Raw genomic sequence first — 14,834 nt, forward strand, 5'->3', positions numbered from 1 at the left:
GCAAACCACGCGAGTCAGAGTCCAGATGAGCTCAAGCTGAGGGAAGAAAGACCAGAGAATGGTCTTGTTGGGTTTTTGGAGCAAGACTGCTATTTCCTGGGGATGTTGGAGTAGGGAGACGCTTGTCTTAGTAAGAATCGAATAACTCAAGTGAGGGTCATTTTTAACATCTCATAACATTTTATAACATCCTCTTCCTCCATATTTACATATATATCCAAGTAGATACAACTTGAGATTCCTTAGCCTTCCCCAGCCTATGGGAAAGATGGCGGTGTAGCTATAGACTCTAAGCAGGAAAACAGACACACCACTTTTTAGTTTCCACAGCGAATGGAATTGGTTATACTCATGATGAAGGAGGAGAGAGCCAAACAAGGGTCAATGAGGCACCCTGGGGATGATCAATAGCAGGGGGGCTTAGAATCTCATAAAAATAACTCAGCTGGTGTCTTCCGGAAGGCCCTCCTCAAACTCACATCTCTGGGACCAGGTCAGGCAACAATGTCCAAGGCTGACTCTCCCATCCCCACTTAGGGACACCTGACAAAACTGTCCCCTTATTCTCCTTCTACCCAAATATCTTCCCACAAACCCACTCCTGGAAGTTCACCCACTTCTTTACCAGACACAGCCAGTCTTACATGGATGAATCCAGATAGGTTCAGGCCGGGACCACACCCGCACACAAACACCTGCACACACACCCGCACACACACACCTGCACACACACACCCGCACACACACACCTGCACACACACGCACAAGCACTGCTCACTCTGTACTACCCCAGCCTCTGCAAGAGTGCTCAAGGAATAATAAAAGTATCTTTTATTAAGCACCCTTAATGTGTCATATAACCTATACTTCATTTCTTTACTCATGTGACAACCCTGCAAGCAGGCCCTGTTTTCATTTCCAAGTAAGAAAATTGCCGTATGCAGAGCTTTTGTCTCTGGCCCCAGCTTGCACAGAAAATAAGCAATAAGATCAGGATGGTAAGTCAGGTCCGTCTAACACCAAAGCCCATGCCCTTCTCCTACCATGTTGCCTCTCAACATATATAAATGACATTTTATTCTTGTCTTGGCACCATGTTTTATTTTCCCTAAGAGACTTGAACAAGTGGTTATTTACTTCCAAGATTCCTAGTACCTTTGAGGACCAAAGAGTGCCACCTCAGGTTGAGTGGTCCCAAGATTGAGTTTATCTAAAAATCATCACAACCAGTGTGCTATTTTATGCTCCTGTATGGTCTTCCAAGGACTGCTGTTGTTGTAAGATGAGTGTACTGGAGGACTGACCCTGGAGGTGATATAGCCCAGGATCTGGAGGCCATTTAGCATTGTGGTTGAGAACACAAACTTTGGCACTGGGCACAGCCTTGGGAAAGGAATTTTCCATGGGCACGCAAAGCTGCGTCGTAGCTGGGAGTTTGGGTGATATCAACACGAGACTCAGCCCAGGCAGGCCAACCCTGTAGAATCTTAGCAGCAATATGGATCTGAAGAGCGGGGGCGGGGGGCAGGCAGGGGTGGACACAAATGTTCAAACTATAGCACATACCATCACAACGCAGAATAAAAACCAAAGTCTTCACCATAACCCTCAGCCCTCCACATCTGGCCCCGCACCTGGACCTTGTCTCCAGCTTTCCTCCCAGCTTACTCTATGCTTACATTGGCCTTGCTGTCGACTAGCCCTCAAATGCTATGCTTCTACCCCAGGACCTTTGAACTTGCTAATTTCTCTGCTTGGAATGTTCTTTCCAGAGATATCTGCCCTTTCAACTCTTTCTGGTGTTTGTTCAAATACGAGGCCTTCCCTGACTACCCCAGTGAAAAGTGCAGCCCAGTCGCCTGCACTGCCTGTTTCTCTTGCTTGCCTTATGTTTCTCTGCAAAATCTACTCTATCATTTACCTAATTACTTTTGTACTGTGGGCCTCACCCCATGAGACTCCTGAGGACAGAGATTTTTTTTATCCTTTTTTGTCCACTGCTATCTACCCAGTGCCAAGAACAGTGTCCGACACATAATATTTGTTGAATGAATTCATCTGGGATCTAGCATCTGAGAAACAGTCTCGCCCACGCGCCATGAGAAAGCAGAGCATGATGGTGAAGTGCACAGGCCACCTCTGTGCTTCCATTGTTTGTTCATCACACAGTAATCCAGCTGTTCCCAGCTGTCACAGGGCACAACGGTGAGCTACTTGAGGATGAAGGCTGTGTTTTATCATTCTCACACTGTTTTTTCCAGCTTTACCAAGATATGATTGACAAATAAAATTGTAATAGATTTAAAATGTACAGTGTGATAACTTTAAACATATACCGCTTCTTACCTCACAGCACAGGGCCTGGAGCTTAGGAGTTGCTCATTAAATATTTGTTGAATTTATTAAAAAGCAAAAAATAAGAACTGAACTTAGAATCTGGAAGCACCCATGATCAGCTTTATCTGTTTCCCAGTTTCGCCTTGGGACAGCTGTATACGAAATTTGTTCACTTATTTACTTACTCAGTCAACAAATGCAGCTTTGCAAAATCATGGGATTGCTATTATTATAAACAGTGTTCTTGAGAAATGCAAAGGCCGATTCCACTCATGCTTTCCCTAGAAGTGTTTTTCTTCCAAATAGAAACCTCAGTGCCCCCATCCAATCAGCACAGATCTCAAAGGCTCTATGTCTGGCCAAGCACAGGGCATTTTTTTGCTCCCCAGTCCCTGCTCCAGAATTTTGGAGAGCATTTCCCTGCCGAAAGCCCTTCCCACCCCTTAAGTGCATTGACGGCCGCTCACCACCATAGCAGATGTGTGGTCACAGGCAATTAAGTGGGTACAGGCTGTTAGCGGACAGACAGCATAAAGTATGCACAAGCGAGCCAACAAGCAAACAGTGGAAACCAGAGTGGTGAGATGGCTGTGCCCGCCCAGCCACTTGGAGAAGAGGGAACTTGCTTGCTTTCTTCACTTCCCAGCACTTCCTCATTGCAGCACTAACCGTCCTACTGGCCATAATCCTTGTTTGATACGTGAGATTCCAAGAGATGGAGAGATTTGCTCATCCTGCCCGTGGGTCAGGGCACCGCCCCTCACAGTCACTCCTGCCGTCTTTTCAGTTGTCGACTCCTGAGCTTGGCTACGTTCTGGGAAGTTCAGTAACGGTAGATATTTTAGGTGAAACCTCCCATTTGGATTGAGAGCAGTTGACTACCATATTTCAAGTCTCTGTCTGGAAGAAAAAATGCTTTCAGAGGAAAATGAAACTTCTATCTCCATACCAGCTCATTCCTCAACCCAGAGAGGCCTATTCCAACTGTGGTTTGGGTCTGTGTTCGGTTCTTTCCAGTTCCTTCTGCATGGTCCTATTTTGCACAGACAGTATGTGGTAGTAGTTACGATTATCTAAGTAAAAAGGATGGAAACTTACATACAACAGCACACGTGATCTCAAATGCATTATTCTAGGTCAGAGGTCCTCAACCAGGGGTGATTTTGACCCCCAGGGGACATCTGGCAATATCTGAAGACATTTTTGATGGTGACAGTCTAGGAGGGAGATGCTGTTGGCATCTAGTGGGTGGAGGCCAGGGATGCTACTAAACATCCTACAGTGCGCAGGACAGCCCCACAGCAAAGTGTGATCTGGCCCTAGTGTCAACAGTGCTGAGGTGGAGAAAGCCTGTGCAAAGTGACAGAAGTAGACTGCAGGGGCTCCATACTGTATAATTCCATTTATATGACATTTTGGAAAAGGCAAAACTGTAGGGAAAAAGAATACATCAGAGGCTGCCAGGAGCTGGGGCTGAGGAAAGGGGATTGACTTCTAAGGGGCACAAGGGAATCTGGGGGAGGATGGAAATGCTTTCTATCTTTTTTTTTCTAACAGTCCAGGTCTTTTAATTTTCTTTACACCCATCACGCCATGAATTCATAGGGAATGGGCTCCAACAGTTCAGGCTCCTTTCCATTGGTTCTCATGAAGTGTGCTTCTCTGGGTGGCACAGGCTGGAGCTTCAGGTGAACCCAAGTACCTTTCTCTTTGGCTTCCTTCTTTTTCTGATCATTTTCCTTCACCCGTTTCAAGAAGCTATCTCGGCTGTCAGAGTGCTTAATATGCTCGATACGCACATTAATTCTCTTGGCAAGAATCTTGCCCTTACCTTGTTTGTTTACAATGATGCCAACAGCATGCTGGGTAACATTGTAGACTCTCCCAGTTTTGCCATGGTAACATTTGTGGGGCATTCCTTTTTGAACAATGCCCATTCCCTTGATATCTACAATATCACCTTTTTTGTAGATTCACGTGTATGTGGCCAAAGGAATAACTCCATGTTTTCTAAAAGGCCTAGAGAACATGTAGGGGGTGCCCCTCCTCTTTCCCTTTGTGTTGGTCATTTTGGTGAATTATGGGAAGATGGCGGTTCCGGCCGAAAGGCTGCTTTCTATCTTGATTGTGGTGGTGGTTACACACATGTATGTGTTTGTCAAAACACATAGGACTGTACACTAAAAAGGGTAAATTTGACCTCTGTAAATTACACCTGAAACAAACAAACAACTCAGCTCTATTTGAACCAAAGCCATTCTGGAGAAGAAAGTACAGGGGGAAAAGTGGCCACCAAAAAAATGAGAAACAGAGGTCTAAGGGGTAGAAACACAGAGGGACAGGTTTTTTGTTTGTCATTTATAACTAAATTATTGACTTCTCAGCAAATGACACCTTATCAAAAGTTACTTTGTAGTTATTGACCAAAAATTCTATAAAACAGCTTTATTGTGGTATAATTATCATGCAATGAGCTTTACAAATTTAAAGTGTATAATTTGGTAAGTTTTGACTTGTATATATATCTATATACCAGTTAAACAATTATTACAATCACAATGAAAATATCCATCATCCCCCATATCTCCTGTTGTCCCTTTATAATCTTTCCCTCCCTGAAAAATCATAACAGTACTTATCTCATAGGGTTATTGGGAAAATTTAAATGAGATCTGATCATAGAGAGGGCCTGTTGTACACCTTGCTTGCTTTCTTTGGTAAGAGGAAGCTATCGTACAGTGGAAACAACCTAATAGCAGAATAACTGTATTCCATGCCCGGATTTACTGCTTATTCTTGGTATTGGGCTGGAACAGAGGTGAAGATTGAATAAATGAATAATCAATGCAAATGTGCTCAATAAATGCTTCTTGAATGAATGAATGAACAAATGAATGAATGAATGAATGCACCAGATCTGTGTGCTTAAAAATCTAGCTTTAGAGACAAGAACAGCACAGTGAAAGAAATGGAGACCAAAGACATTACATAATCACATGGCACTAAATACAAGTGTATTTTAAACTTACACAGGTCTTAAATCAAATGTGTATTCTTCCCCACAAAACACACTCTTCTTCCTGAAATCCTTAAGTTAGTGGCTCTTCCCACTGTCCACTCGGTCCCCCAAGCCAGAAGGCTCAGATGCATCCTCAGCTTCCCATGATCCCTCAGCTTCACACTTAATTCTATAGACATATGTTCCTGTCAATTCAGCTTCGTCTCATGATGCTCCCACCTCCTCTTCATCTCCATGGCAAGTTCCAGCTCTCATCAAATCTGATACAGAGGCTACTGTAGGAGCCTCTTCCTTAGCCTTTCACCTCTTCAGAGCCTTTTCAGCTTCTGAAAGCTAAAACTTTCCTAAAATACCTTGGTTCTTGCCTGCTTCAAACCTCTGCTAACTTTCCATTACACCTGATGTAAAGTCCCACCTCCTTAGGTACAAAACTTCATTAACTGGACTAAATTTAGCCAGTCAGTCTCTAACCCACACCTAAAGTTTTGGTCATACCTATGCGTTCACCATTCTCCAAAAGCATCTCAATTATCTCTCTCCCCACATCCTTCTTCTTGTTAATTTTTTAAAATTGTGGTAAAATAGACATCATGAAATTTACCATTTTAGTCATTTTTAGGTGTACAGTTTAGTAACATTACGTACATTCATATTGTTGTGCAACCATCACCACCATCCATCTCCAGAACTTTTCCATCATCACAAACTGAAACTCTGAACCTCTTAAACAATAAATCCCCATTCTCCCTTCCTGCAGCCCCTGGCAACCACCATTCTACTTTCTGACTCTATGAATTTGACTACTCTAGGTACTTTATATAAATGGAATCCTACAGTATTTGTCTTTTTGTGTCTGGCTTTTTTCACTTAGCATAATGGCTTCAAGTTTCATCCATGTTGTAACATGTGTCAGAATTTCATTCCTTCTTCAGGCTGAAAAATATTCCATTGTATGTATATACCACATTCTGTTTATTCATTCGTCATCAGTGGACATTGGGTTGTGTCCATCTTTTAGCAATTTTGAGTAATGCTGCTCTGAGCATTGGTGTACAAGTATCTGTTCAAGTCCCTGCTTTCAGTTCTTGTTCTCCCCATGTCTTTTAATATTACATGTTCCTTTGGTCTAGAGAGTCAGCCCAGAGGCATCTTCTGTACCTCTTTCTGGAGAACTCATATTCATCCATCAACACCCATGTCAAAAGTTCCTTTCCTGGTTTAATCAAGAAGAGGTGGCCATGCACTCCTCGGCACTCCCTCAGCCACAGAGACTATGCTCTCTTATAGTTCTTCCTTCATTGAATCACAATATTTTTGTGTCATTGTCTTCCTTGCCTTACTAAACTATACTTTAGTAAAAAGGGAGCTTACCTTGCTCAACTTTCTCCTCCATATATCATGCTCAGCCCACTGTCAGAGCTACATAAATATTAAGAACAAATATTTTAAGGACTGCCTCTGGGTTCTTCAGGCCCAACTTCTGTGGATACTCAAGAAATATTAGTCACTGTTGACTTTTATTGTCCATTTGCTCCAGGAAAAGATCCAACATAAAGATCTGACCTTAGAAGGACTTTCTGGCTGCCACAGGGTCCTTACGTCCTTGGGGTCTCTGAGGAGGTGACACACCATGCTTAAACACTCTGAAATGCAACCTCCTTTGACCCTATAACTCATCTACCTACGTAGCCCTGATGGGAAGGCTCAAATCAGCTGAACTTTCCTTTACACCTTCAACCTTGCAACTCATACCATTTCACTTGTGCTCAAGGCTGAGGACCTGGGAAGAGTTGAAGGGAGCTCTCAACTTCAGAATTAAAAAGCATTTTCTCAGCTCTTTGAAGAACTACTCTTCTCCCATAAGCAAAGAATATAGTAGTCGTAGGAGAGCCATGGGAAACCTAAACGACAGCTCTTAGCTCCCTAGCCACCCTCCACTTCCTCTTTTCCTGGCTCTACCCACCCCCCAACACCCCCACCCCACCCCGTCAGCTCTACCTTTCCTTCCCAAATATCCTAGTGTGCACTCTTGGCCTTTTCCTTGCCTATGATCTTGACTCTCAGAAAGGAGACAGCATCACACCTGTGTTGAGTGATGATGTGTCCAACACATCACAGTGGATGGCATTCATTTCTTCATCTGTTCGTTCATTTCCTTAGCCTTTTGCCTCCATGCTGGAGGAATCCACACATCTGCTCACCTGTGAGAAGGGGAGCGTAAGGACATGCTGCCTCCCTAACCAGGGAAGCACATGCAAACATGTGTGTATCCACCTTTGAAGAATGTTCATTCACTTCCGAATAAAGTTCAAGGGCTCTAGTCCAGCCCACTTCTGGTCCAGAGTGTGTTGAGGAGTTTTGAGTGGGCTCCTTGGATAACATAACTCCTCTCCATGTCATGTTAACGTTTAAAATATCAGGGCAACCCCACAGTCACCCTCCAGCCCTCAAAGAGTACCTAAGAAGTTCTTCCTTGTGTCCTATCTCAACTCCTTTCGAGCCCCTTTGCTTTTAGTTTTCTCTTCCCACCCTTCCCACTCCACTCCACTATGTGCCCCTCCTTAGGTGTCAGCCACTATCCACTTCACCAGCCCAACGTCTTGTCAGGGGACAGAAGGGACTTGAGGTCTCGCAGGTGGAGGAGGAGGAATAAAATTTTAAGATGGAAGTCTGTTCTGACATTGGGATGCCTTAAAGAACATCCCAGGTGTGTCTCGTGGTATACAAGTAAATTGGCTAGCAGAGTCTCAGCACCTATGTGTGGCATAGAGGGTCTCCTTGAGTTGCATTACAGCAATGTTCAATTCCCTTAGCCTTGGATGCAGCAACTCCAGAAAGTAGGCGGGAAGAGGAGCAAGGGGTGAAGAAAAACCCATACCCTCCACAGTGAAGATAAAGTAGAGGGAGACAGGTCACCTAGGAGACCACTGCGGTAACTGTGAGACTCTGAATTAAGGCAGCGGCTCTTGGCTTCAAGCCTAGATAATTGGGTGGTTGGATAAGAAAAACTAGTGCAAGTCTTAAGAAAAGATAATGACCAGTTTGGGCTATGCTGAGTTTGGGATGGCACCATCAACCCTTACCTGTTCCCTACCTACATGTGCATGCCCATCTGCTTTTGTTCCCTCAGGCCTGTTTTCTGCATTGTAGTCGGAGTGACTGTCTTGAGGGCAAACTGAAGAGATCTGATCAGGGACTTCTCTGTCCTCTTAGCTATAGTCCAAAGTCCTCAATGTGACCTTCCGTACCTCGCATGCATTGCCCCTGCCCACTCTCCAGTCTATTTCTTTACAGTCTATCTTCCGTCATAGATAGTGAGCTCCATGAGGGCAGGGAGTACATGTGCCTTGTTCTTAACTTCATCCGCAATGCTTGTCACATAGTTGGTTCTAGAGAGACAGCTTAGGAGAGAGAAAGAGAGTGGAAGAATGAATACCATCCAACTGGAGATGCTAGCAGATAGTTTGAGCCATAAATTTGGGACCATTAGTATAAAGAGAGTAGATGGAGAAATGTAAGTAAACGAATTTACACATAATGAGAATAATGGTGGCTGGGAACAAAACCTTGAGGAAACATTGACATTTCAGGTGGCCACATGAATGAGGAAGGATAAGTAACTTGAAAGGAGGCTGGCTGAGAAGGAGCTGCCAATGACATAGGCAGGGAACCAGCAGAGAGCTCAAGGCAACAGGAAGGAATGTCAGATGCTATCAAGAGAAATAGCACTAGAAGGGCAGAAATGAGGCCATGTTTCCAGGCAATACAGGGGATAGAAGAACAAGTTAAATGACATGAAGTGGAGATGGCCAGGCCGCTGCAGACCATGGGACACTCAATAAGATGGTCGAGACGGTGTCTTTAAAAAAATCAATATCATTATTTTTAATTGTTGAGGAAGTTCTAGATTAAAAGAGGCTAAAGAGACTCAACAACAACCATGCATCTGATTGGATCATGGTTCAGGAAAACATTTTTTAAAACTCTAAAATTAGCTGTGTGAATATCTGGAATTAGAGTCTTCCAAGGAGAGGAAACAGTCAATGCAATGGCCCCAGAGCAGAGCCCTGCCTGGCCTTTTTTTTTTTTTTTTTTATAGTTGTACACTTTATTGAATGCTTGTTATGTACTAGCTACTTTCATGCCTTTTTTTTTTTTTTTTTGGCTGCATTGGGTCTTAGTAGCGGCACGCAGGGTCTTCGTTGAGGCCTGAGGGATCTTTCGTTGTGGCGCGGCTGTTCGTTGTGGTGCATGGGCTTCTCTCTAGTTGTGGCGCGCGGGCTCCAGGGCACATGGGCTCTGTAGTTTGCGGCACACAGGCTCCCTCGCTGAGGCGCGCAAGCTCAGTAGTTGTGGCGCGCGGGCTTAGTTGCCCCGTGGTCTGTGGGATCTTAGTTCCCTGACCAAGGATCGAACCCACGTCCCCTGCATTGGAAGGCAGATTCTTTACCACTGGACCGCCGTGGAAGTCCCCTGCTTGGCCTTTTCGAGGAACAGCAAGGAGCCCAGTGTTGCTAGAGGAAGGTGAAAAAGTCGTAAGAGTGGTAGAATGCGTAGGCTCGTTGTAAAGATTTTGGACTTGAATCGATTATCCGGATATTAAGTTTAAAATGTCTATTTGATATCCAAGTGGAGATGTTGTGTAGGCAGTTGGGTACACAAGTCTGAAATTCAGGAGAGAAGCTGGGAAAAGGAGATTAAAATGCAGGAGTCATCAGCATATTAGATAATTTCAAAACCAGGAGACTGAATGAGGTCACCAAGGGAATGAGCCTAAAGAGAAGGTCCAAGGAGTGCACACCCGGGTGCCCGGATGTAAGAGGGCAGGGAAAAAGGAGGGGTCAGCCAAGGCGGCTCTGAAGCACTTGTCAGCATGGAGGAAAACCCAGAGAAAGTAGTGGGGTGAAGCCAAGAGAGGGCAGTGTCTTCTCCAGCAGGAGGTGCTGGACCCCTACGACTGGTGGGTCAAAGACGAGGCCTGAGACCTGGATTTATCACATACAGACAGAGGGACCACTGACCTTGACCAGTTTTGGCAGAGTGACATAGGCAAACAGCAGACCTGCTGGGGCTCAGGAGAGACTGGGAAGGGAGTGATTGGACACAACGAGTACAGACAGCTGAACAGGAGATGGGGTCACAGCCAAAGGGGAAGGGGGTCAAGAGACATTTTTGGCTTTTGGGGTTTTTTTCTGTTTTTGCTTTAAGATTGGCGACAAAGCTGTATGCTGATGGGACTGAGGGAGTGAATGAGCAAGTAAGTGAGCTGGTGCAGATGCAGGGCCAAGCGAGGGTTCTTGCCATAGGGGAGAGGTCTGAGCAGGCTTAGAAACTGAGTCCCAGGTGATGGGTGACGCCCCCGGGAGAGGAGAACACAGAGAGGCTGGGCTGCTGGGGAACAGCCTCTCTGCCTCTACTGGTCGTGTTCTCCCCTCCTGCTGACACCAGAATCTGGCTTTTCTAACAGCCGCTTTGCCTGGAGCCCAATTAAGGCAAAGATACAAATTCGCTGGCCATGGCCCCACGAAGTCTGGCCTCAGGGCTGCAGCCCATTTGGAAAACGTTTTAATTTCATTTGTGTGTTTTTTCAATTTGATTATTAAGTGCTGTTTGCACATGGACGGGGCGAAGGCCTGTTTTTATTCCCTGATTCCCCTTCCTCCCTGGCCTGCGTGCTTCCCTCGTGAGTAATGGGGAGGCTGCTTTTCTGGAACGCAAGGGAAAACTTCCAGCAAATTGCAAAAGCATGTTCCTTTCTTGAAAAATCCTTTCACACTTGTTTTTTACTCCGTTTGTAAAGTTCATGAAAAGCCTCCATAAATGTACTTTCAAAGGCCTTAACTTTCTTTGTTCTCCTTGTGGAACTTTCTCTCTCTCTCTTAAGGGGGTATGTAATTTAAAGGGATAATAAACAAGACATAAAGCCAGAGGGGTGAGTGGTGTGATGAAGGGAATGAAACAAACTCTAGAAATGTCAGGGGTTTGCAGGGAGGGGGAAATTCCATCTGCATATTCAGGAGGTAACAGCCTAGCGCTTCCTGTGACTCCTTAGATTTGTTTCTAAAGTTATTAACATTTAACACAGGACTAGGGCAGCAGGGTAGACAGAAAGAACAAAGTAATAAAGGCTCAGGAAGAACGACAAATCCTTTTAGACACATTTCAATGGGCTGAAATATAAGGGGAGCAGGAGGTGTAAAAATTAAGAAAACAGTGTTGTCAAGAATTTGCAAAGAAGGTTCTCGCCTGAACACTAGAGCAGTGTGGCGTCCAGACAGAGAAATACAGACGGTTCTTAAAGGGGATCGAGGCCATATAAGGAGTTCCCTCTGCAGAGAGAGACATCATTCTGGTTTGGGTCCTTGTCAGCCTGGGAAGCTTTCTGAATATGGGCAGGAGGAGGAAGGGGCAGAGAGGTGGGGCTTCGCAAGCCTCAGCGCCCGCCCTGGTGGCCACCCGGGGGCTGGGCAGCGGAAGTGCTGTGGACGGTTTGGTGGGCGGCTTGGCGGGCAGGACTCAGGGACCGGGGCCTGGGCCTTAGCCAGCTACTGTGCAGCTGCCTGTTGTTGGTCTGTCCCCAGTATCTGAGTTCATCTAGGGCGCCATGTCTGATGTATCTGCCATTAGCCTCTTGGCTCCAAAGTTGGCAAAGTGAAGATGGAGGCCCGCCCCTCCCCACTCCCATTTCTCTCTCTATAACACCTGCTTTCCTCCTGGATGCCCTTCACCTCATTTCCCTCTCTCACCCACCAGCTGGACTCCTGAGAATATATCAAGAATAAGCAGGAAGCTGCCTCGTGACAAAGGCCTGAGATAGAAAAATTCCAGCTCCGGGACAGCGACCCAGCCTCAATTAGTGGTGTCTGCCTGGGGTTCTGGGAGGTTCCAGTGGGGCTGGTGGCCACGACCATGTAAGCGACAGGCAGCAAGAGCCTTAAATCTCCCCGAGCCTCGGGAGAACCAGCAGTGGCCCTCGCCGCCATCCCTTCCCTCGGTGGCCGGGTGGGACCCACAGGCCCCGTGGCTCCTGCTCCTGGGGAAGCTTCTCCGCAGACCCTGCTGCCTGCCTGGCCGCTGCCCGCCTCTTCTCCCCAGCTGGCCAGCTGCCTCCTCTCTGTTCCGCCTTGTGCTCGCCCCCTCTCTTTCTCTTCCTCTTTCTTCTCCTCTGACCTTCGAATTCCCCCTCTCCTTCCCACTCCCTTTGGCAGAGAACCACGGAGTAGTGGGGACTTGACGTCGGTGGCCTCAAGCTCAGAACTGGTTGCCTGCTAAGCCATGGTTTCCCCAAAGGCCCCTCACCACTCTGCACTGGGGGCCTTTTCCCCCTGAAACACCCTCATGGGCACTCAGGGGAGGGAGGAACAATGACTGTGTCTTTCTTTGTGCCGGCCCCATGTGTAACCCCAGCCCGGCACCCTGCTGTCTCCAAGACCTGCTTTTGTATCCCTATTTCCATTTTGCAAATGGGAAACTAAGGCTCAGAGAGATCTCCAGAGCTTCTGAGGCCATCGTTGTACCTAACAAAGGAAACACTTGCTAAATGTATCCAATTCCACCTTCTTCTTAGGAAAGGTCTGGTCCGCAGGGTTGCATCGGGGCTATTAACCTTCAGTTCTCGGATGCGCTCGCCTTCTGCATCCTTTCATGGAGACACCCAGCTGCCTCCTGCTTCCACTGTCCCTTCCTCCACCCCAATTTAGCATAAGCTTCATGCACGCTGTGGCTCTTTTCATAGTCCAGGCTCCACCAGAACCCAGAACCTATTGAGAGCGAACAAGATTGTGTTTTGACACAGCTCCCGGCTTCCCACATTTTTCGCCTCCGCCACTTGGACGTGCACAGAGCGTTTGTATGTGCCTGCAACAGAATCGGTTCAGCTTGACAAACCCAAGACCGTCAGCCCCTTTGCAGCGAATCTGCTCCCTTAATTAACCTGGGGGATGGGGAAACTAATAAAGAAGTTTTATTAAATGCAGAGAAAATCATCCCTTTCAAACACCCCCATGGAGAAGTCTGAGCCAGATCCCTGTGATGATTCATCTGCACTAACTGGTCCTTTACCGGGAGATGAGTTAAGAGCAGAGTTTGTTCAAGCAGCCAGGAGAAGCCGCCCCTGCTTGGCCCCTAGAAGGCTCTCTTTAGGGCAAGCTGGTCTGTACACACGCTGATAGCTGTTTCATATCTGCACTGATGGGCTTAACCGAGCAGTTGCCACACAGCCAGCACGCGCGCACAGCGTGGCCGGGAGGGGGTGTTTATGGGGCTTGCCGCTAATGACTCCCATTTATGGAGCATGTGTGGAGCAGCTGAGCGGACCGGCTAAGACAGGACATCAGTAAGGCCTGGGTTTTGCAGGCCGGCTGCATGCACAGGCTTTCCTAAGCAGCTGCGGGGATGGTTCTAGTACGAGCTTCTGGGGGAATCCAAGGCTCCTCGGAATTCAGGCTTTTCAGTGTGAACAATGCCCTGACGAAGATAGTTTTGCTAGGGAAGCTGCTGGCCAGACTGATTGGACAAGGCCAGTAGTAAAAATTATTGCAGTTAGAAGAATAAAAGCTAACATTTATTGTTCACTCGCCTCGTGCCAGACATAGTGGAAAGCACACGTGTATTTTTTTTCTTTCATGTAATCCTCAAACAAACCTATGAGGTTGGTACTACTTTTTTGTTTGTTTGCTTAATTTTCATGGTACAGAGGAAGGAACGGGCCTAGAGAGATGAAGCATCTTGCCCAGAGCTGCAGAGCTGGGATTTTAACCCTGGTGTTCTAACTCCAGAGCCTGGTTACGTAAGTGCAGAAAAGTGAATTCTAGAAGTTGAATCATCATTTTAAATCACAGTTACGGCAGGATGGCATAGCAGTTAAAAATATGCATTTTGGTATTAGAAAGACCTAGATTTGAGCTTCAGCTTTTTCCAGTTACAAGTTACATAAACTATTTAAGCCTCGGTTTCCCCTATAAAAGTGGGAATAGTTGTAACACCTACCAGTAGGATATGGAAAGCCTCAGTGCCCCCGCATAGAATAAGCCTCCAGTGAATATGTAACAACACACACCCCCCAACGCTCGCTAAGGTCAGTGGCACCATGAATCTGAGTGTGGACCCAGAGAGGCTAGAGCATGGCTTCTGTGATGTGCCAGCTGTGAGCCCTTAGGGAAGTCACAGCCACCTGAGCCTTCGTTTCCTGCAGTGGAATGGGGCAGTGATAGGACTGCTAACAACAGACCTGATTCAATCAGGGTGTCGGGACCACACAGAGTGGGTGTGAGGAACCTATTCTGCATCTTCCAAGGCACTGGAAATGCTGCTTGTTGTCTTTGGAAACCCTGGTTGGATTTCTCCCTTTTGAGCACAGCGGCCCGCACATCGCACATGGTTATGAGCAGCGAAGGAAACAGAAACCCGACCTTCAAAGTTCTTATGTGCTCCAGGGGGAAGATGGGACCAACAAAAATAAAGCATTCATTAAAAACAA

At 46.4% G+C, this 14,834-nt stretch overlaps 1 pseudogene; it reads right to left on the reverse strand.

Moving 5' to 3' along the window:
- Window positions 1-3,896: 3,896 nt before the first annotated feature.
- Window positions 3,897-4,409, reverse strand: LOC133092069 (large ribosomal subunit protein eL21-like; annotated as a pseudogene).
- Window positions 4,410-14,834: the final 10,425 nt, after the last annotated feature.

The sequence above is a fragment of the Eubalaena glacialis genome, chromosome 5, assembly GCF_028564815.1.
Source record: "Eubalaena glacialis isolate mEubGla1 chromosome 5, mEubGla1.1.hap2.+ XY, whole genome shotgun sequence".
In the NCBI taxonomy this organism is placed as follows: Eukaryota; Metazoa; Chordata; class Mammalia; order Artiodactyla; family Balaenidae; genus Eubalaena; species Eubalaena glacialis.